Source organism: Lithobates pipiens, unplaced genomic scaffold (genome assembly GCF_037356315.1).
Source record: "Lithobates pipiens isolate NorthernLeopardFrog02 unplaced genomic scaffold, aLitPip1_a1.2 Scaffold_23, whole genome shotgun sequence".
Lineage (NCBI taxonomy): Eukaryota > Metazoa > Chordata > Amphibia > Anura > Ranidae > Lithobates > Lithobates pipiens.
In genome coordinates, this window is record NW_027507785.1 from 291,217,841 (window position 1) to 291,238,227 (window position 20,387).

The 20,387-nt window shown below is 44.3% G+C and overlaps 1 long non-coding RNA gene across 1 annotated transcript in view; it reads right to left on the reverse strand.

The window, feature by feature from the left end:
- Positions 1–6,196: 6,196 nt before the first annotated feature.
- Positions 6,197–20,387, reverse strand: part of LOC143927047 (uncharacterized) — a 37,724-nt gene continuing 23,533 nt past the window's right edge. The window contains exons 2-3 of the long non-coding RNA XR_013262224.1: positions 6,454–6,615; positions 6,197–6,372 (exon numbers count right to left, since the gene is read on the reverse strand). This is a non-coding gene — a long non-coding RNA (uncharacterized LOC143927047). The remainder of the gene's footprint in view (positions 6,373–6,453; positions 6,616–20,387) is intronic.

The window sequence follows — 20,387 nt, forward strand, 5'->3', positions numbered from 1 at the left end:
TCCCTCCAGAAAGATCTGGCAGACACTGGAGTTGTGGTACACTATTCCACTATAAAGAGATACTTGTACAAATATGGTCTTCATGGAAGAGTCATCAGAAGAAAACCTCTTCTACGTCCTCACCACAAAAATCAGTGTTTGAACTTTTCAAATGAACATATAGACAAGCCTGAGGCATTTTGGAAACAAGTTCTGTGGACCGATGAGGTTAAAATAGAACTTTTTGGCCGGAATGAGCAAAGGTACGTTTGGAGAAGAAAGGGCACAGAATTTAATGAAAAGAACCTCTGTCCAACTGTTAAGCATGGGGGTGGATCAATCATGCTTTGGGGTTGTATTCCAGCCAGTGGAACAGGGAACATTTCACGAGTAGACGGAAAAATGGATTCAATAAAATTTCAGCAAATTTTGGATGGTAACTTGATGCCATCTGTGAAAAATCCGAAGTTAAAGAGAGGATGGCTTCTACAAATGGATAATGATCCTAAACACACCTCAAAATCCACGGGGGATTACATCAAGAGGCGTAAACTCAAGGTTTTGCCATGGCCTTCACAATCTCCTGAGCTCAACATTATTGAAAATCTATGGATAGACCTTAAAAGAGCAGTGCGTGACAGACAGCCCAGAAATCTCAAAGAACTGAAACACTTTTGTAAGGAAGAATGGGCAAAGATACCTCAAACAAGAATTGAAAGACTCTTGGCTGGCTACAAAAAGCGTTTACAAGTTGTGATACTTTCCAAAGGGGGCAGTACAAGATATTAACTCTGCAGGGTGCCCAAACTTTTGCAGACGCCATTTTTTTGTTTTCTGTAATTTTGAAAGTATAAATGATGGAAATAAAATCTAACTTTTTTTTGACATATTATAAGAATGTCTACTCTGTAATTTGATGCCATTTGGAGATTTTTCCATCTTTCCTTGGCTTCGTTATGCACATTAATACACATTTTTACCTGGGGTGCCCAAACTTTCGATCCCCACTGTATCCTATCCACCTACACCAAGCCTGACTGGACACTGATTATCATTCCACATGGACGTGTAATACTTACCAGAATTAGGTTGTGGTTGTTAGGGTGGCATTGGGTATAAACTCCTCTAATGCCACGTACACACGATTGGACATTCCGACAACAAAATCCATGGGATTTTTTCAGACGGATGTTGGCTCAAACTTGTCTTGCATACACACGGTCACAGGATGTTGTTGGAAATTCCAAACGTCAAGAACGTGGTGACGTACAACACGTACGACAAGCCGAGAAAATTGAAGTTCAATAGCCAGTGCGGCTCTTAGGATTGATTCCGAGCATGTGTGGAACTTTGTGTGTCCGAATTGTGTACACGCGATCGGAATTTACCCGAACGGATTTTGTTGTCGGAAAATTTGAGAACCAGATCTCAAATTTTGTGCGACGGAAATTCCGATGGAAAATGTCCAATGGAGCCTACACACAGTCAGAATTTCTGACAAAAGGCTCCCATCGAACATTTTCCATCGGAAAATCGGACCGTGTGTATGGGGCTTTAGGCAATATGTGTTTCACAAATTCATTTATGAGATGTGAATATTTTTATCACCTATTTGTAAAAAACTGATTACGTTTTATCAAATTTGTGCACCTGTTCCCTAGAAAGTCCAGATTTTTGCCCTCATTTAATCTTGCATTATACTAGTTAGAACGTGGCACCTTCTATCCACAGTTGCACCCTACTGCGATACAAGCTATCTAATTCCCCTAGGTTCTATTGTGAACCATTACTGCATTCTTCAATACAAGTTCTTTATTGCACCCGTGTGTGTGTGTGTGTGTGTGTGTGTGAATTATTGTCATCGCACCGCGCTGAACTCCACCAATATGCCAAATGCAACATGCTGTTAAATTTGTACTGTGAAGCAAATCGTCGCTGCATGTGAACAGGCTTGCACGGCTGTATGCCCTTTTTTAGAGGGGCGGTTGAGGGGGTGATAAATACTTGGGCCCAAATTTCCAGCTTTACCACCCCCCTGGCCGCCCATGTAAACAAACACTTAGAGGGGATTTCTACTCACTCCTGAGGGATTTCCTCTTACTTCCTGTGGTAGCAGGCCTCTATACTAAAAAAAAAAAAAAAAAAAAAAGGGGGACACTGAAAGTTGTTTTTCTTAAAGGGACTGTCCCTCTAAAAGAACATCTGGCTGCTAGAAATCATTCATCACTGCCTCTTGTGCTGACACTCTCTATTGGATGACAGTACTACACAGAGCCTCAGAATTAATAGGACGGGGGAATTCCTTCAGTCTTAAATCACAGAGATATTTATCCAAGTACCTTGATTATAAACATCCATACCTGCAGTCCAGCGGCACATTCTGTTCACCGACTCCAGGGCAGGAGATATGAGAAAAAACACGTCTACCGATAGCCTGCAGCTAACATCGAATACTATGGTGATAAAACTGGAACATTCAGAAACTGAAAATAGATGTACTCTGTGCGATGGGGTACTAAAAATGTTCAGGTGCTTCATTAGTTTACAAGGAAAATCTGCATGAAAAGAACATGTCTGGGTCATGTATGACACATTGCCTGCTAGCTACAAAGAAGCTATATGTAGCGCTTGGTTGCTATTAGTAACTACTATTCACCATGTCACCCTGCTGCCAGACCTCCATTTATCACTTCTGAGGCAATGAACAGTCATTTACGCTGTTTTTTTTTAGTTATTGGGGGATATAACTTGGTTGGGGGAAAGGAAATATGGGATGCCCATAGAACAGGGATTTGCAATTATCGGACCTCCAGCTGTTACAAAACTACAAGTCCCATCATACCTCTGTCTCTGGGTGTCATGGTTGTGGTTATCAGAGTCTCGCTATGCCTAATGGGACTTGTAGTTTTGCAACAGCTGGAGGTCCGCTAATTGCTTTGCCATCATAGTTAACCACTTTAAGACCGAGCCTCTTTTTGAGATGTGGTGTTTACAAGTTAAAAATATTTTTTTTGCTAGAAAATTACTTAGAACCCCCAAACATTATACATTTTTTTCTAACATCCTAGAGAATAAAATGGCGGTCGTTGCAATTCTTTCTGTCACACCGTATTTGCGCAACGGTCTTACAAGCGCACTTTTTTTGAAAAAAAAATGTTTTAAATAAAAAATAAGACAACAGTAAAGTTAGCCCAATTTCTTTTTATATTGTGAAAGATAATGTTACGCCGAGTAAATTGATACCCAACATTTCACGCTTGAAATTGCACTCCAAACTTTACCCTTAAAAATCTCCATAGGCAACATTTAAAAAATTCTATCGGTTGCATGTTTTGTGTTACAGAGAAGGTCTAGGGCTAGAATTATTGCTCTTGCTCTACTGATCGAGGCAATACCTCACACATGTGGTTTGAACACTGTTTTCATATGGGGGCTCTACTCACATATATGTTCGCTTCTGCATGTGAGCTTGGTGGGACGGGGTGCGTTTAAAAAAAAACATTTTTTTCTTATTTATCTTACCTTTTACTTTTTATTTTTACACAGTTATATAAGAAAACAAAATTCACTTTTATTCTTATTACAAGGAATGTAAACATCCCTTGTAATAGAAAAAAAGCATGACAGCACCTCTTAAATATGACCTCAGATCTCATATTTACACTAAAATGCAATAAGAAAAAATAAATAAAAATGTTGTCATTTAAAAAAATAAATAAAATGAATTGGCCCTTTAAGAGCTATGGGCGGAAGTGACGTTTTGACGTCGCTTCCGCCCTGCAGTGTCATGGAGACGGGTGGGGGTCATCTTCCCCTCGCTCGTCTCCATGTCAGCCAAGGGGACAGACGCGATCGCCTCCGCCGCTGCCGACGGCTCCGGTAAGAGGTGGAGGGCACCAAATCGCGGTGGGAGAGGGCAGTGGTGGGGGCACTCTCCCACCACCGATAAAAGTGATCTTGCGGCAAATCCGCCGCAGAGATCACTTTTATGTTGTAGCTGACTGCCGGCTGAACACGGGGATACCAGGGTTATGGCAGATAGCTGCTGCCACAACAATATCCATCCCCAAAGTAGGGACGTACATCGGCGTGCTGTGGTCGGGAAGTGGTTAAGAGGTTTAGCCATGAGGTACTGATGTACAAATCATATCTACAGTCACTTCCCCTGCATGACACCATGCAGACTATTTCTCCTCCTCTGCATATCTCCTGAAGACTGTTGCTCCCAGGACCGTCACCCTCCTGCACAAACTTCCACTGTAGATCATTACTTTTCCTGTCACATCATCCTCTTTTGGCAAAGAGACCACCCTGAACAGTCCCAGTTGCCAGCTAGATTTGGTTGTGCTGTTACTAGGCCAGAGGTCTGCAGTACCTCTTCCCGGCAGCCTAGTAATTTAGTAGCACGTGTTGATTGGTGGACAACTGCTCCCAGATAGTGCGGCCTACAAATCCTGTGCCCTCAGGCTACAGCGATTTGACACTTTACCCACAGTCTCTCCTCTGGCCTTGCACCCTGGTATGCCTCACCCAGAAATCCAGAAATGTGGTCCACTCACGACTTTCTTCTGCCCCAGGTCCATGGTGGAGAATGTTAACTGGACATTTCCGACAGCTTCTCCAACCCCTCTGTTCCAGGACATTTCATCCATGACCGTGTATGGACAAAGATCCTTCATCTATGACTGTGTAAAGATGAAGTTCCTTCCCAGCTCTCCTGAGCTCCTCCGCTAGGCCTCGTACCCCCCGACCCCCCCAGATGGGGATAGGCCCCCTGCTGCTGCCTAGTACTCCATTCTCCATGTCTCCCGGCCGACAAATCCTCCCCAGTGGCCTGTTACCTCAGCTTATATGGGAGGCCTGCCCCCTGCCAATTGCAGTTGGGGATTGGTCAGGGCTCCTCACATGAGCTGCCTGCCACTCCAGTCCTAGGCCCTGCCCCTCTTCCAGAATATTTTCCCTGGAAGCAGGGGAGGCGCCTCAGAACTAAGGCTAGGTTCACATTGCAGCGATGCGGGAACGCCGCGAATCCGCGGCGGGTTCCCTCGTCGCATGCCTCCCGGAGGCAGTTCACACTGCCCTATGCGAACTGCTGGGAGTGTCAGTGAAACGTTAATGACACCCCCAGATCAGTTCGCATATCGCAGTGCGATCTGCAAACTCGGACAGGAATCGGATCGCATGGTGTGAACACCCATGCGATCCGATTCTGCTGCGGACCAAAAAGAGGGTCCTGTGCAAGTTTGGGCCGTGTGCGATGCAAATTCAGCCATACTATCTGTATGGCTGAACTCGCATCGCACAGAGATCGGATGTGATTTGCACTGCAGTGCGGTGCGAATCACATCCGGTTCTCGTAACCGCTGCAATGTGAACCCAGCCTAAAGCACAGGTGGTCACACCCACTACCGCACTAACCACCCCCTGCCCCCAGATCAAAACAAGCAGGCCTAGCATAGGCCTGTCCAAATTTACCCACGCTGACAATTTCCCTTATAAAATCCTCACTCTAGCACCTACCTATGGTAGAGGGTGCTACATTTATACAGTGGAACCTGGGATTATGAGCATAATCCATTCCAGGAGAATGCTTGTAATTCAAAGCACTCGCATACCAAAGCGAGTTTCCCCATAGAATCAATGGAAACGAAGATTATACGTTCTGCATTGACTTCTATTGCATGCAATGCTGCTTGTGGCCAGAGGTGAGGGGAGGGGTGGAGAGCCTCGGAAATACTCGGGCACAGCTTGGTTGAACTTGGAAACCCTCGGAAAGGCTTGGAAACACTTGGGAACAGAGTATTTCAGAACGGCTCCGAACTGTTCTGAGTGTCAACGGCGCCCCCGCACTTCTTGCCAAATGCAATGACAACATTCGCAAACCAAGTCATGGTTTTAAAAAACTTGTTAACCAAGGTTCCACTGTAGTTTTTTTTACACATTTTATTGTATTTTTCAATTTAAAAAAAGTTTATCTGTAGTAGTGTCTTGTCACTGATTAGCCTTCTATTAATGCTTAACGTTTTGAGTGATATCCTATGCTGGCCAACTATGCAAATTATTACATATTTACATTGCTCCAGCTTGGACCAATGTAACTATGTATGTTATGGAAAAATTTTCCCCAGTGGGGCTTTAAAACAGCAATATGACAGAGTCAGATTGTTTATTCTTAATTGATATATAAAGAGTAATTTATTTAGAAAAATGTCCAATATCTAGTATAATTGAATACAGTATATACAATATAAAATCTGGTACAAAATACAATATAAATTCCACTCTCCAATTAACAAATACATTTAAGCACATTGTTACATTACATAATGTTGTATAGTATATGGGTCCCGACGCGTTTTGACCTGTACGGCCTCTTCAGGGGGCCAAATGGATCTAGAAGATATGACATATATTCAAAATTTGAGGAGACATGTCGTTATTAGTCACATTGAATAAGCGATATGGTATATTTACCACTCAAGAGTGTTCTTGTAACCAAAAATAATGGGAACCGTTTTGAAAAATCCAGAGGGCTTTATAGGCCGCCCCCACCTCCTCAGGGGAGAAGAGCCCACCCCGAAGGGCTTGCAAGGAGCCACACTGTACACGCGCTTGGAGGGATGGAGGGGTAAACGCCTGCAATGAACACCCAAAAATAGCCATTTAGAAATTAGGAAAATTAAATAATAAATAAATAAATGAACTCATAGCAGATCCGCCAGAGTATCAATTGTAATATGAGTCTTACTAAATATGCATATAGAGAATGTCAGTAAATAGAGGTTGTCAATATATACATTTATCACAATGTCATTCTGTCCCAGAAATAGAGCTAACCAAAATAATTTGATGAATCAATATGATAATGTAATAATGGTATATAGGTAGTTTATGTTAATTAGTAAGGTGTATAGGAGTATAATATTAGAAACATATGTGCATATGTAAAGGACTGACAATCAGTACAGTCAAAACGTGTGCTGTGTGCAAATTAATAATGTGACTAAAGTGGTTCAAATGCTGCCTTGATATGAATAAAAATAATAATAATAAATGCTAAATAATAAGAGATAAATGTAAATAAAGAAAAGAAACAAAAATATGAAATGAATGTGGTGATGCGATATACCTTGTATAATAATGTAGTTCATATAATAATATAGTTTACCTGGTATAATAATGTAGTTCGTATTGACTTGTAAGCAGTTTGGGCTTATCGAGCTTATTTGTCTGCAAATATGCAAGAGAGGTTGGGACTTTGTGCTGAGAGAGAGTAGATGCGGTGCCGTCCATCCTGGCCTGCATAGAATCATAAAATGATTCTGAGACCTGCCAGTCTCTTATATGTCTATCAATATGTCAGCTGGGGTGGTGCTACACAGGCGCTCATCTCCCCGCTGTTATAAATCCCCCCAAGAGGTTTGGCGTGAGGGCTGCTAGGAGAGCCGCTCACGTGTGGCTCCCCCGGCTTCCCGAAAGGCTGGTGAGCCCCGACCGCTGTCATCTCCGCCGCAAAGCACGTGACGTCATGACGTCCTGTGTACACCGATGTTCACGCATGGTGGCACTGGCTGGCATGGCAAGTGACAATCCACATCATTTGGCAAGTGACAACCCACATCTGGTGGCCGGTGACGTGGCAAGTGATAATCTGCAAATGGTGGAAAGAGATGTGGCAATCTGCAAATGGTGCGAGGAGACGTGGCAAGTGACAATCTGCAAATGGTGGCAGGAGACGTAGCAAGTGACAATCTACAAATGGTGGCAGGAGACGTAGCAAGTGACAATCTGCAAATGGTGGTAGGAGACGTGGCAATATGCAAATGGTGGCAGGTGACGTAGCAAGTGGCAATTTGCAAATGGTGGCAGGTGATGTCGCAAGTGACAATCCACATCTGCTGCCAGGTGAAAGTGGCAAGTGACAATCCACATCTGGTGGCAGGCGACATGGCAAGTGACAATCCACATCTAGTGGCATGTGATGGTGGCAAGTAACACACTGCATCTGGTGACAGGGGACAGTGGCAAAAGACACGCTGGATCTGGTGGCAGGAGCTGTGGTAAGTGACACGCCCAGGGATCCCACTGATTCTGCAGTATGGTGAGTTGAACCACTTCATTATATATTAAAATGTAACAATAGAAATAATTCACTTCAATCACCTTGACACCATATCAACCAAGGTGCCATGATGATTGAAGCACCAACACCAGCCATCGCCCGCAAAAAATTGCTTCCCACCGGCATGCAAAAAGGTTGCTGACTGCTGCTATTGGGCTGCTATGGGCTCTAGCCCCAGAACTTTTGCAGACATAGCCCCTGCCTGGGACAAAGTCCTGCAAGTAGCATCTTTGGAGCAGTGAAGCTCCTCCATCGCTTCTGCCCATTGAAATGAATGGGCACTGCTGCTGAAATGCCTGCAAAGTGCTTCGGCAGAGGCGCTACACGGGGCATTTAACCCCTTTATCGGTCGCTAGTGGCGTTACAGTCAACGCCTGCCTGCTCCAGTGTGAAAACAGCCTAGAGGTCCCAAAATGTGCCAAGAAAATATCCCCCACACCATTACACCACCACCACCAGCCTGAACTGCTGATACAAGGCAGGATGGATCCATGCTTTTATGTTGTTTATACCAAATTCTGATCCTACCAATCTGAATGTCACAGCTGAATTCAGACCAGACAACGTTTTTCCAATCTTCTGTTGTCCAATTTTGGTGAACCTATGTGAATTGTAGCCTCCGTTTCCTGTTCTTAGCTGACAGGAGTGGCACCCGGTGTGGTCTTCTGCTTCTGTAGCCCATATGCTTCAAGGTTTGATGTGTTGTGCTGGCGGGATGGTAAAAAAAAGTCCTGCTAGCAGCATCTTTGGAGCAGTGAAGTAGCGGTGTGTATACCGCTCCTCCACTGCTCCTGCCCATTGAAATCAATGGGGCAGCGCAGCTATACTGCCGGCATAGCGCTGCTGCAGCAGCGCTTTGCAGTGGTTGTAACCCTTTCTCGGCCGCTAGCGCAGGGGGATAAAAGCGCCCCGCTAGGGGCCGAATAGTGCCACAGAATTGGTGGCAAAGCGCAGCTAAAAATAGCGGCGTTTGGTCTAAATGAAAAACATTCTCTGATTGTATAAGGTGGAGAGGTGACAAAGTGTAATGTAGCAAAAATGTAAATTCAAGTGCCACACCATTGCTAAAAAGTCCAGATGTGAAATTGAAAAAGTACACAATGCGTTTTGGGGGTCCAAAAAGCCCCCATCATCAGGGCTAGAAAAAAGACCAATGCACATTAATAATAGCCCCTCCTCAGGTCATAGTTAAAACCAAATATCCAATAGCTAATAGTATTGGATGTATAAAAATGTATAAAGTTGGGTAATATTAAATAAAGAACTAATGCAATTTAGAACATGAAATATATTTGCAAAACAGACCTCCTTACTCTTTTACTTCAACACAAATTTGTCCTTTAACCACTTCAGCTCCAGAAGGTTTTACCCCCTTAATGACCAGGCCATTTTTTACTATTCAGCACTGCGCTACTTTACCTGGTAATTGCACGCCTGGTAATTGCACGTCTTGCAACGCTGCACACAAACAACATTTATATAATGTTTTTCCCACAAGTACAATTTATTTTTGGTGGTGTTTGATCACCACTGAAAAAGAAAACCACTGAAAAAAGACCAAATATTTGTAAGAAAACCCCCAAAACAATATTTTTTACTTTCTGATATAAAACATATCCAATAAAAAAATAAAAATAAATAAAAACTCAAATTTCTTCATAAATTTAGACCAAAGTTGATTCTGTTGCATGTCATGGTGAAACAAAAACATCCCAATAAGTGCATATTGATTGTTTTTGCGTTAAAGTTATAGTGTTTACAAATGATGGTATATAAACTGGAATATTTATTTATTTATATTTTTTATACTAGTGGTGATCAGCCACTTATAATGGGACTGCGATAGTGCAAAGAGCAATCTGACACTAACTGACTTTGGGGGCAACTGACACTGACATCACCAGTGACACTAATACAGTGATCCGTGCTAATAATATACACTGTCACTGTACTAATGACCCTGGGAAGGGGTTAACATTTAGGGGCAATAAAGGGGTTAACTGTGTTTCTAACTATGTTTAGTGTGTCTAATGTGCTGTTTTTACTACCTGCATTGCAAAAAAAAACAGCACATTGCTGCTCTCTGTAGAGAGCCCTGTATTTTTACCTACACAGGGCTCTGTTCTGTCATCAGCAGGTTCTGGCCGTAAATCATTGGCTGGGACCTGCTGATTGGCTTGTGTTGTAGCAAATGACAGCACAGGCAGGGTGGCAGTTGCGCCCCCTACCCAGAAATGCATTTTACGTATATTTATGTCAGGACTCAAAATTTCAAGTCCTGAGCCACTAGCCAGGCCTTAAGAGTTACTCGCCACCAGTTGCCCCACCCAACCCCTACACTGCCCGCCCCTAAGTCCACCCCTAAATGTGCCCTCGTAAATTATCTCATAAAATTACACTGTTAAATGTTTTATGCAGAATTAAGCTCCAAAAAGAAATATTAATAACAACTTTAACAATATTAACATAAAGCTAATCAGTTCCCATCAGTGCAGCCTTATCAGTGCCCATTAGTGAAGCCCCATAAGTGTAGTCCATCAGAGCAGCATATCACTCCCCATCAGTGCTCATCAGGGCAGCCTATCAGTGCCCACCAGTGCAGCCTACCATTTTCTACCAGTGCAGCATATCAGTGCCCATTAGTGCAACCTATCAGTACCCACCAGTGCAGCATATCATGCAGCCTCTCATTGCCCATAAGTGCAACCAATCATTGCCCAAAAGTGCAGCCTCATCAGACATCCGTGCCCAGCAATGCACCAGGGAGGAATCGTGAGGATCAGGTGGCAGGATGACACACAGCGGTATCTCCAGCTGAGACACGACTTGTATATGAATAGCCACACTGTCAAAGTCCCACCTCCTGGAATCTAATAGACAGCAAACTGGTCAAATGGCGGTCCGGAGACGGGACTTTGTTTAAAATCGTCCGGCTATTCATATACAAGCCACGTCTCAGCGGGAGATCCCTGCTCTGTGTCCTCTGAATGCCTGATCCTTCTGACTGTTTCCTGGCTGATCGCTTCTGCTATAAGCGGTGCATCCTTTTTTACAGGACATTAGAGCGGTCTGGGGGGCAGGGAACCCCCCCTCCGGGCCGCTCTGATGGCCGCACCGCTTCTGGCAGAAGCGATCAGTCAGGAAACGATTGATAAGCAATCAGCCTGGTCCGCCCCTGCTCCTCACTCGCCCTCCGCTAAATTCCACTCGCAAAACGCGAGAAGGCAGGGGCTGATTTACGTGATTCTATACAGCCAAGCTGCCCTGTAGCAGTAAAGCTACCTGAGGCAGTCGGCAAGTGGTTAAAGGCATAATTCACCTTTACCAAAAAACTGCCTATGCAGATAAGGAGTGTCTGTAGATAAAAAGTAACTGTGCAGCTTTGACCAAAGTTGAATAACGCCCTTGTTATGGGTGTAGGCCATTTGTGTACCTCATGAAGCCTGACTGGAAAACTTCTAGGCTGCTCACCTTCAGCTCTCAAACGCTGAGCTCACAGCTAATGCATCAGGCGAGAGAAAGCGTATGTGAGAGGGAGTCTGAATCAGAGAAAGAGCGCACTGCTATGATGGTGGAGGTGAGCAGTAACATTAGGGCACCCTCTGCAATGTCCTAGATGTTTTCCAGTTAGGCTTCATGAGGTAAATGAGCAACACCTATAGCAAGGACATTATTCAATTTTGGTCAGAGCTGCACAGCTTGTTTTTATCTACAGACCTTTCTTATCTGCATAGGCAGTTGTTTTTTGTGGTAAAGGTGAACTATGCCTTAAAGGCATAGTTCACCTTTACCAAAAAGCTGCCTATGCAGGTAAGGGGCATCGCTAAATAAAAAGAAACTGACCAAAGTTGATTAATGCTCTTGCTATAGGTGTAGACCCAGGGCTGGATTAACGTAGGGGCTATTGGAGCTGCAGCTCCAGGCCCCTACCTTAATATAGGCCCAGCCAACCAAAAAGGACAGACTTCTCATGGAAAGCAATGGGCCAACGGGAAGAGATCTCCACTGACAGGCCCTGCATTCCACATGCACTGCCTGGGCAGGGTGGTGGGATTGATAATGGGCACTACATGAGCAGTCCTAACAGAAGCCTGGGGCACGACAATGCAGGCCTCTTACAGAAGTCTGGGGCTTCCATAGTGTTAGGCCTGTGTAGCTGCACTCTTTCAGCTCAGAGTGCACTCCAATGCATGGCCCTTACAGAAACTTGGCAAATCAAATGCCAGGCTTCCCTAATGTTATGCCTGTACGGCTGCGCACTTTTGAGTTTGGGCGCATGCCAGCACAGGCTCCTGGAAAGCAGAAGGGTGACCAGTAAAGGGTCCACCAAAATCCTCAGCACCAAGCACATGATGCTCTTAATCCGGCTCTGATCCTGACTAGTCTCCCGCTGAAAAACATCCCCACAGCATGATGCTGCCACCACCATGCTTCACTGTAGGAATAGTATTGGCCAGGTGAAGAGCAGTGTCTGGTTTCCTCCAGACATGACGGTTGTCATTCAGGTCAAAAAGTTCAATCTTTAATCATCAGACCAGAGAATTTTGTCTTTCATGGTCTGAGAGTCTTTCAGGTGCCTTTTGGCAAACTCTTGGCAGGCTGTCATGTGCCTTTTACTGAGGAGTGGCTTCCGTCTAGCCACTCTACCATACAGGCCTGATTGGTGGAGTGCTGCAGAGATGGTTGTTCTTCTGGAAGGTTCTTCTCTCTCCAAAAGAGAAACGCTGGAGCTCTGTCAGAGTGACCATGGGGGTCTTGGTCACCTCCCTGACTAAGACCCTTTTCCCCCGACAATTGTGGTGCTAGCTGTGATTGGTCACAGTGATCACATAGTACAGACTGGGCCAATCACAACTAATCACAACAAAACACATCCATTTCATTCAGTAAAATGCTTGCTTTTAGTAAAGAAATTCATTGTGGGGGGGGGGGGGGGGGGGGGGCGTTTTCAGGCAGCTGATGTAGCTGGACCATAAAAAAAGAGAGACTAATGTAATGCTAACTCAACTACATTAAAATAGATATAAAGTGCAGAGTTCAAAGAAATATTTGTAGCAATAACTCAGTGACAGCACAGTCTACAATAAGTAGATAGATAATCTTCATAGAAATAACAGCACTGACTACAATAAATGAATCTAAAGTGCAATATTCAAGGAAAAACGTCATCCACATGTGCAAAAAAATACATCATCAAAAATATTTCAAAGTGCAAAAATCTTTAAAAGATAAAGTGCAGAAATGCTCCAAAAAGTGATAATTAATGCAACAGTAGTGCCCATTCACAAAGATTCAGATAGACAGTTGATGGAATAAAGTGCATGTGCAGATATGAAAGAGATCCACTCCGTCCAAATGTTTCCACCAATGTTTCCACTCCATCCAAATATTTTTGATGATGTTGTATTTTTTGCACATATAGATTAAGTTTTTCCTTGAATATCAGACTTTAGATTCATTTATTGTAGTCAGTGCTGTTATTTCTATGAAGATTATCTTGAACACGGCACTATAGATTTTTTATTGTAGTCTGTACTGTCACAAATTGCTACAAATATTTCTTTGAACTCTGCGCTTTATACATATTTTATTGTAGTTAAATTATGACACATTACTCTCTTTTTTATATTATATTTTGTGTGGGAACACCCTCTTATATTGGCAGCTACTCATTGGCCGGTCCATTTTCATTGTTGTTTTTGCGCATTAGTTACTCTTTTTTCATTTTGGATGTAGCCGGACGCTTCCTCTGTCTCCTCCGCCAAAAATCCGCTTGGTTGGCATCACAATCTTTATTGCACCAGCTGTCTCTGCAGCTAGCTGAAATCAAGCGTTTCTTCCTGCAACAACGTCATTTTGAAGAGGGAGAGACCACAGGATATAGGCTTGCTGTACTTACCAAAGCACAGCAGGTATCATCCTATGTCATTGCTGTGACGGACTCCCGAGGTGTAGTCTCCCATTCCAGATATTATACGTGGAATCGTGGAATACATTTTTTTATTGGATATGTTTTAAATATATATTTTTTTAATTTTCAGTCTTTTTTCATGCATTTTTTTTCCCAAAAAGATAGTAGATGCAATAAACTAAGAAACCAATTAATATACACTTTTTTTTTTTTTAACCAAAGACATGTAGCAGAATACATTTTGGCCTAAATTTATGAAGAAATTCGATTTTTTTAAATTATCAATCAATATACGCTTATTGGGATTTTTTACCAAAAATATGTAGCAGATATTGATCTAAATGTATGAAGCAATTTGATTTTTAAAATTATTTTATTGGATATGTTTTATAACTGAAAAAAAAGAAGTATTGTCTTTTTTATTTTATTTTTTTAAATTTTGGTCTTTTTAAATTTTTTTATTTTTTTTTAACAAAAGTATTGTAGACGCTACAACTAAGAAACCAAGACAAGTAGCAGAATACAGTTTGGCCTAAATGTCTGAAGAATTTTTTTTTGTAGTATTTTATTAGATATGTTTTATACCTGAAAATAAAAAATATAGTTTTTTTAGTATTTTTGTTTGTTTTGTCAGTACTGATCAATTTTCATATATACAGTATATACCATAGATTGTAGACTCTATAACTAAGAAACCAATTAATATACTTTTTTTTTATTTACCAAAGAAATGTAGCAGAATACATTTTGGCCTAAATTTATGAAGATTTTTTTAAATTACTTTATTGGATATATTTTATAACTGAAAAAAAAATATTGTTTTTTTTTTTCATTTTCAGTCTTTTTTCATTTTTTTAACAAAAATATTGTAAAATGCTATAAGTAAGAAACCAATTCAGGGAGGAGTCTAGGTGTCGATCGTTACTTCCGGTCGCGGCCAAGACCGGAAGTACCATTATTTACATCTGTGAATCACTGGATTAAAATGTAAGTGTGGATATTTTATTAATAAAGTGGATTAAACTATTCTACACATTGGCGGCCCCCCTTATTCTCTTATATATAACCCGGATTGTGGATTTTGGAGGAAATAAGCTGGAGATCCGGAGGTTGTATTTTTAAAGAGGTGGAAGATTACTACCAACCACCCCTCAAGTGTGATCCGGTCCTTAGGGACCCTGATTAGAGGTGAGAGGCTGGGGGAAACAAGGGGTGCACTTGAAGCACTGAAGTGTGGAGGAACGGTGTAATCTGCACTCGTTTTACACATTGCATGATTATCATCATCTTTTGGACTGATTGCACATTTTTTGGAGTGGACATTTTATTTGTACTTTGCACTGGATATTTGTAACCTTGGTTTTATTGGTTTGGCATGACTATATGTTATGCGATTCACACTATTGCACTGTCGCATGGATTGATTGATGCAATTATCATTACGTTGTCATATTGATATTTTTTGCACTTTACTATCGTCATTTTGTCATATTGTGTTTTTTATATATTTTGGAAAGTTCACATTTAGCAGTATTTATATATTTGAGTTAGCGCCACATAAAACACCCCCCCCCCCGTATCTGTACTTTGAGTGTAGAGAACACTTTATATGTGAGCAGCTTTCGATAGTTAAACCTAGTTTATTCGGCGAGGTTGTGCGCAACAGTATTTCCTGACAGACTCCATGGCAGCCTACGTGTGGGTTTAGTCCCGCCTCCATTACCCTATAGGACGACACTCCCATAAATCTTTGCTCCCTGCCACAGGCCGTGTTCTTTTTTTGTCCTCCTCCATAGGACCTAACATGTGTCTTTTTACCCTGAAGACTTATTTTTCTACATTACGGACCGGCCGTGCGACTTGGAAGTCGCAGATTTCCGATAAGCTCTAGCTACTAGCAGAGTATGGAAAAGGGGCATGTGGAAGAGGCGCTGAAGAGGTGTATGCCTAGTCACTGACAGGTGAAACCGCGTTTAAGTCATGAGACCTTGCTACTAGCAGGTGACTGTTCGCCCCCAACGTCCCCCCCCCTCCTCCTCCTGAAGTCCGGCGTGTGTGGGGACCTACCTCGGCTGGTGTCCGTCTTCTGGAGTGGTGAGCCGTTTTTTCTTCCATGGCAGCCTGTATTTGTTGTTTGCATCTTTCTTTGCAGGTTGCAGTGTCCCTTCGTTTTTTCCCCATACACCGCCGTGCGGTGTATCTGGCCGTTCGGGCGGCTGGTTTCCGTGCGTTCCAGCCGCCCAGTTACTTCCTGGTTTCGCCGCTCGGTCGTTCTGCGCATGCGCGAGACCGGGGCGAAGACGAGGCTTGGTTCGCGCATGCGCGATGCGGGCTTCGCGCATGCGCACTAGCGTTTTAGTGACGAAAATCGTGACGTCACTTTGGCGGCGAATTTAAAGACAGAAAACAGCTGATAGTTTGCCTGGGATGTTTGTAAGCCTGCAACTTCATTCCTGAGCTCTGTTTCTTCAGTTTTAAGGTATGTGCCTTATGGGATCAGTTTTTTCTCTGCCTCCCTAAGCTGTTTTTCTATGTTTAAATTAGGCTGTTTCTTTCTCCAGCCCTATGGATCCTGGGGATGCCTCACCGCTTGCTAGTGGCCAGCCCTCTCGGAGAAGGTACTTCTTTTGGGGTTACCTACCGGGGGGGGGGGGGGGAGCAGTGGAACATTAGGGAATGTTCCACTAACGCTGCTGGTTTCTTCTACAGCCCTTCTAGGTCTACTCAACGGCGAAGTTCTCACCGAGGAAGTGACTCGTCTAAGTCCCACCGCCGGCATTCCTCTTCCAGGTCCAGACGACATGATTCTCCTGCGAGAACCAGTCTCCGTAGCCGGGATTCTTCCTGCCCTTCATCAGCTCACCCGAGTCACATAGCTGAAGGTGTATGCTGGGGGTGCAAGACGCAGGTTCCTGCTGACAAGTCCCTTTGTGATGCCTGTTATATCAAAGCGACAGGTGAAAGGAGTGACTCTGACCAACAGCTAAGGTCTATGGTGGAAAGATTGGTCAAGGACAGTCTTAAGAAGTTTGATGCCCCCCAGTTATCTCCCATAGAGTCTCCAAGGTCTCCAGGGAGGGATGCTCAGGCCCAGGACACTTGGGATTCCTCACTGCCTAGCCATCCATCTGCTGTCTTTTCAGAGAGTGAGTCTGAAGAGGAAGAGTCTGGTTCAGGTTTTGACTTTGCCCTGCTCCCTCCTTTGGTCAAAGCCATTAAGGAAACGCTGAGCTGGGAAGAGCCGGTAGTGGCTCCGGCAAAACAAAGAAAATTTTTCAAACAATTGAAGAAAGAACGTATTAGTTTCCCCTTCCTCTCGGAACTGGGAGAAGTGATTTCAGATGAGTGGAGCAAGGTAGAGAAAAAGAATTCTCTTCTTTCTAAAATCCAGAGACTTTATCCCTTCAGGGAAGAAGAAGTTAAGAATTTGGAGTCTCCTCCTCTAGTGGACGCAGCAGTAATGCGTTTGGGCAGACATGTTACCCTTCCCCTGGAAGACACAGTCTCTTTTAAGGACGCTTTGGATAGAAGAATTGACTCTGACCTAAAGCGGATCTACCTTACGGCTGGGATGGCCTGCAAGCCGGCCTTGGCTGTAGCGGCTCTGTCTAGAGCAATGGAGGTTTGGTCCAATAATGTTGATGATTCACTCAGAAATGTTTCCGAAGATCTGGCCAGGAGTTCTCCCATTCAGGAGTTGAGACTAGCTTCAGCTTTCCTGGGAGAGGCCTCGATCGACATTATCCGTCTAGTGGCTCGAGTTATGCTCTCCTCTGTAACTGCCAAGCGTGCCCTTTGGCTCCGTCCTTGGTTAGCCGATCCCGCTTCTAAGCAGGTTTGGTGCCGTATTCCTTTTGATGGTTCTTCCCTTTTTGGCAATAAGCTGGATAGTGCCATAACTCGAGCCACTGGAGGTAAGTCGGGGTTCCTTCCTCAGGATAGACGCCTGCAGGGTCAAAGAAGATCGTTCCCTAGGAAGCAGGCTCATGATCGCGCTAGGGAGGCGCGCACTTACAGGCCTGGACGTGAATTTTCTAGATCTTGGAGGTCCAGACAGACATCTCTCAAGAAGTCTGCGAAAGGCAGTTCAATGGGGGAGAAGGAGCCGACTAAGTCCTTTTGAGATCAAGCCCGTCCAGGCGGTCCGGGTAGGAGCACGTTTGTTCCACTTTCGACACGTTTGGGCGGCCTTGATCCAGGATTTTTGGACCGTCAAGACGGTCTCTTCCGGACACACGTGGACATTCAGCAGTGTACCCAAACTCAAGTTTGTTCCCACATCCATTCCAAAGTCAGAAGAAAAAAGGCAAATTCTTCTAGCTTACATAAAATCTTTGTTGGATCAAGGCGCCGCTATTCCTGTTCCAGATGTCCAGCGCGGCAGGGGAATGTATTCACCTCTTTTCCTGGTCCAGAAGAAGAACGGCACTTGGAGGCCTGTAATAGACCTAACGCGTCTAAATCACTACATAAAAAAGGAGAAGTTCAAGATGGAAACGCTGTCCACGATCCAACGATCAGTGCAGCCAGGGGACTGGCTTATCTCAATAGACCTCAAAGACGCCTATTTTCACGTCCCAGTGGCTGCAGAGTTCCAACAGTTTCTCCGTTTTTCCATTGGCCAGTTCCACTTTCAGTTTACTTGCCTTCCTTTCGGTCTGTCAACTTCTCCCCGCACTTTCTCGAAAGTCCTTCTGGCTGTCGTAGCCTTGTTGAGAATCAGAAAGATCCGGATTCATCATTATCTAGACGATCTGCTTCTTCTCGCTCAGGACAAGGATTGTCTCTTGAGCCACAGGGATCAAGTCATCGCAACCCTCGAAGAATTCGGTTGGCTCCTGAATTTAGAGAAGAGCCAGTTGGTTCCTACGCAGTCTCTCGTGTTCCTCGGCGCCCTGTTCAACACAGCAAGAGGTACCATCTCTCTGCCCGAGGAGAAAATTGCAGTAGTTCGAGACAGGATCCACCTAGCTCTCTCCTCTTCTCGTCTCAGTGCTCTTCACTGCCTAAAGATCATAGGCACCATGGTGTCTACTATACCCATGGTGAAGTGGGCACAATGGAGGATGCGCCCCTTTCAGGTGGGGTTTCTCCATCAATGGTCGGGAGAAAAGGCTCAGTCCATCGTAGTTACTCAGACCATGAGAGGTTCCCTCCTTTGGTGGCTTCGTCGGGAGAATCTACTGAATTGTCACTCTCTTCTACCAATCAAATGGATCTCAGTAACATCAGATGCCAGCAACAAAGGCTGGGGGGCACATTGTCTTTCGGAAGTGGCCCAGGGCGTTTGGGACTTTCCCTCTCGGAGAATAGTGTCGAATGTGTTGGAACTACGAGCAGCCTTCCTAGCGCTGTTGGCGTTTCCACATCTGATAGTGGGTGCATCCGTAGTCCTCAGGCTGGACAATACGTCTGCGGTCGCATACGTGAGGAAGCAAGGGGGCACCAGAAGTCGGTCTTTGCTGAAGGAAGTGGAGCCAATAATGCATTGGGCTCAGAGGAACCTGTCCAACCTAACAGCAGCCTATGTACCCGGAGTCCTCAATGTCCAGGCGGACTTTCTTTCACGAGTCCACTTGGACAACAACGAATGGTCCCTTCACGAAGAAGTGTTTCAGTGGGTTCTATCCCTGGGGATATCTCCAGAAGTGGACCTTTTTGCCTCTCGTTTCAACAAGAAGCTAACAAAGTTCTATTCGAGGTTCAAGGATCCGCAGGCATTCGGGATAGATGCCCTAACAGAGCAGTGGCGATTTCACAAGGCATATGCTTTTCCCCCAACGCCAATCATCTTCCAGTTCCTGAGGAGACTCAGATGGGAAGGAGTGGAAGTATTGGCAATAATTCCGTATTGGCCCAACAGGCCCTGGTTCCCTCTCCTATCTCTCCTCAGCTTTCGGGATCCGGTTCCTCTTCCATCCAGACAGGACCTTCTCTCCCAAGGGTCGGTTCTCCATCCATGTCCGGCTCAGCTCCGGTTGAAGGTCTGGTTCTTGAGAGGGGAAGGCTGGAAGCTCTAGGGTGTCCTAAGGAAGCCATTCCTACTCTTCTAAGTGCAAGAAGAAGGAGCACTAATAAGGTGTATGAACGAATCTGGGCCAAGTTTGTTGATTTTGTGTCCTCCAGAACCAGTTCCTATGTTTCACCCACGGTTCAAGATGTATTGGGGTTCCTGCAATCTGGCTTGGACTTACCTTTATCAGTTAGCTCCCTTCGGGTTCAAGTTTCAGCTATCTCCGCTTTTACAGGGGTACAGTGGGCCAGCCACGCCCTCATTCAGCAGTTTTTCAAGGGAGCAGTAAGATTGAGACCCCAAAGGAAACCCAGATTCCCCAAATGGGATCTTCCTCTAGTCCTGGACTTCTTTTCTCTGCT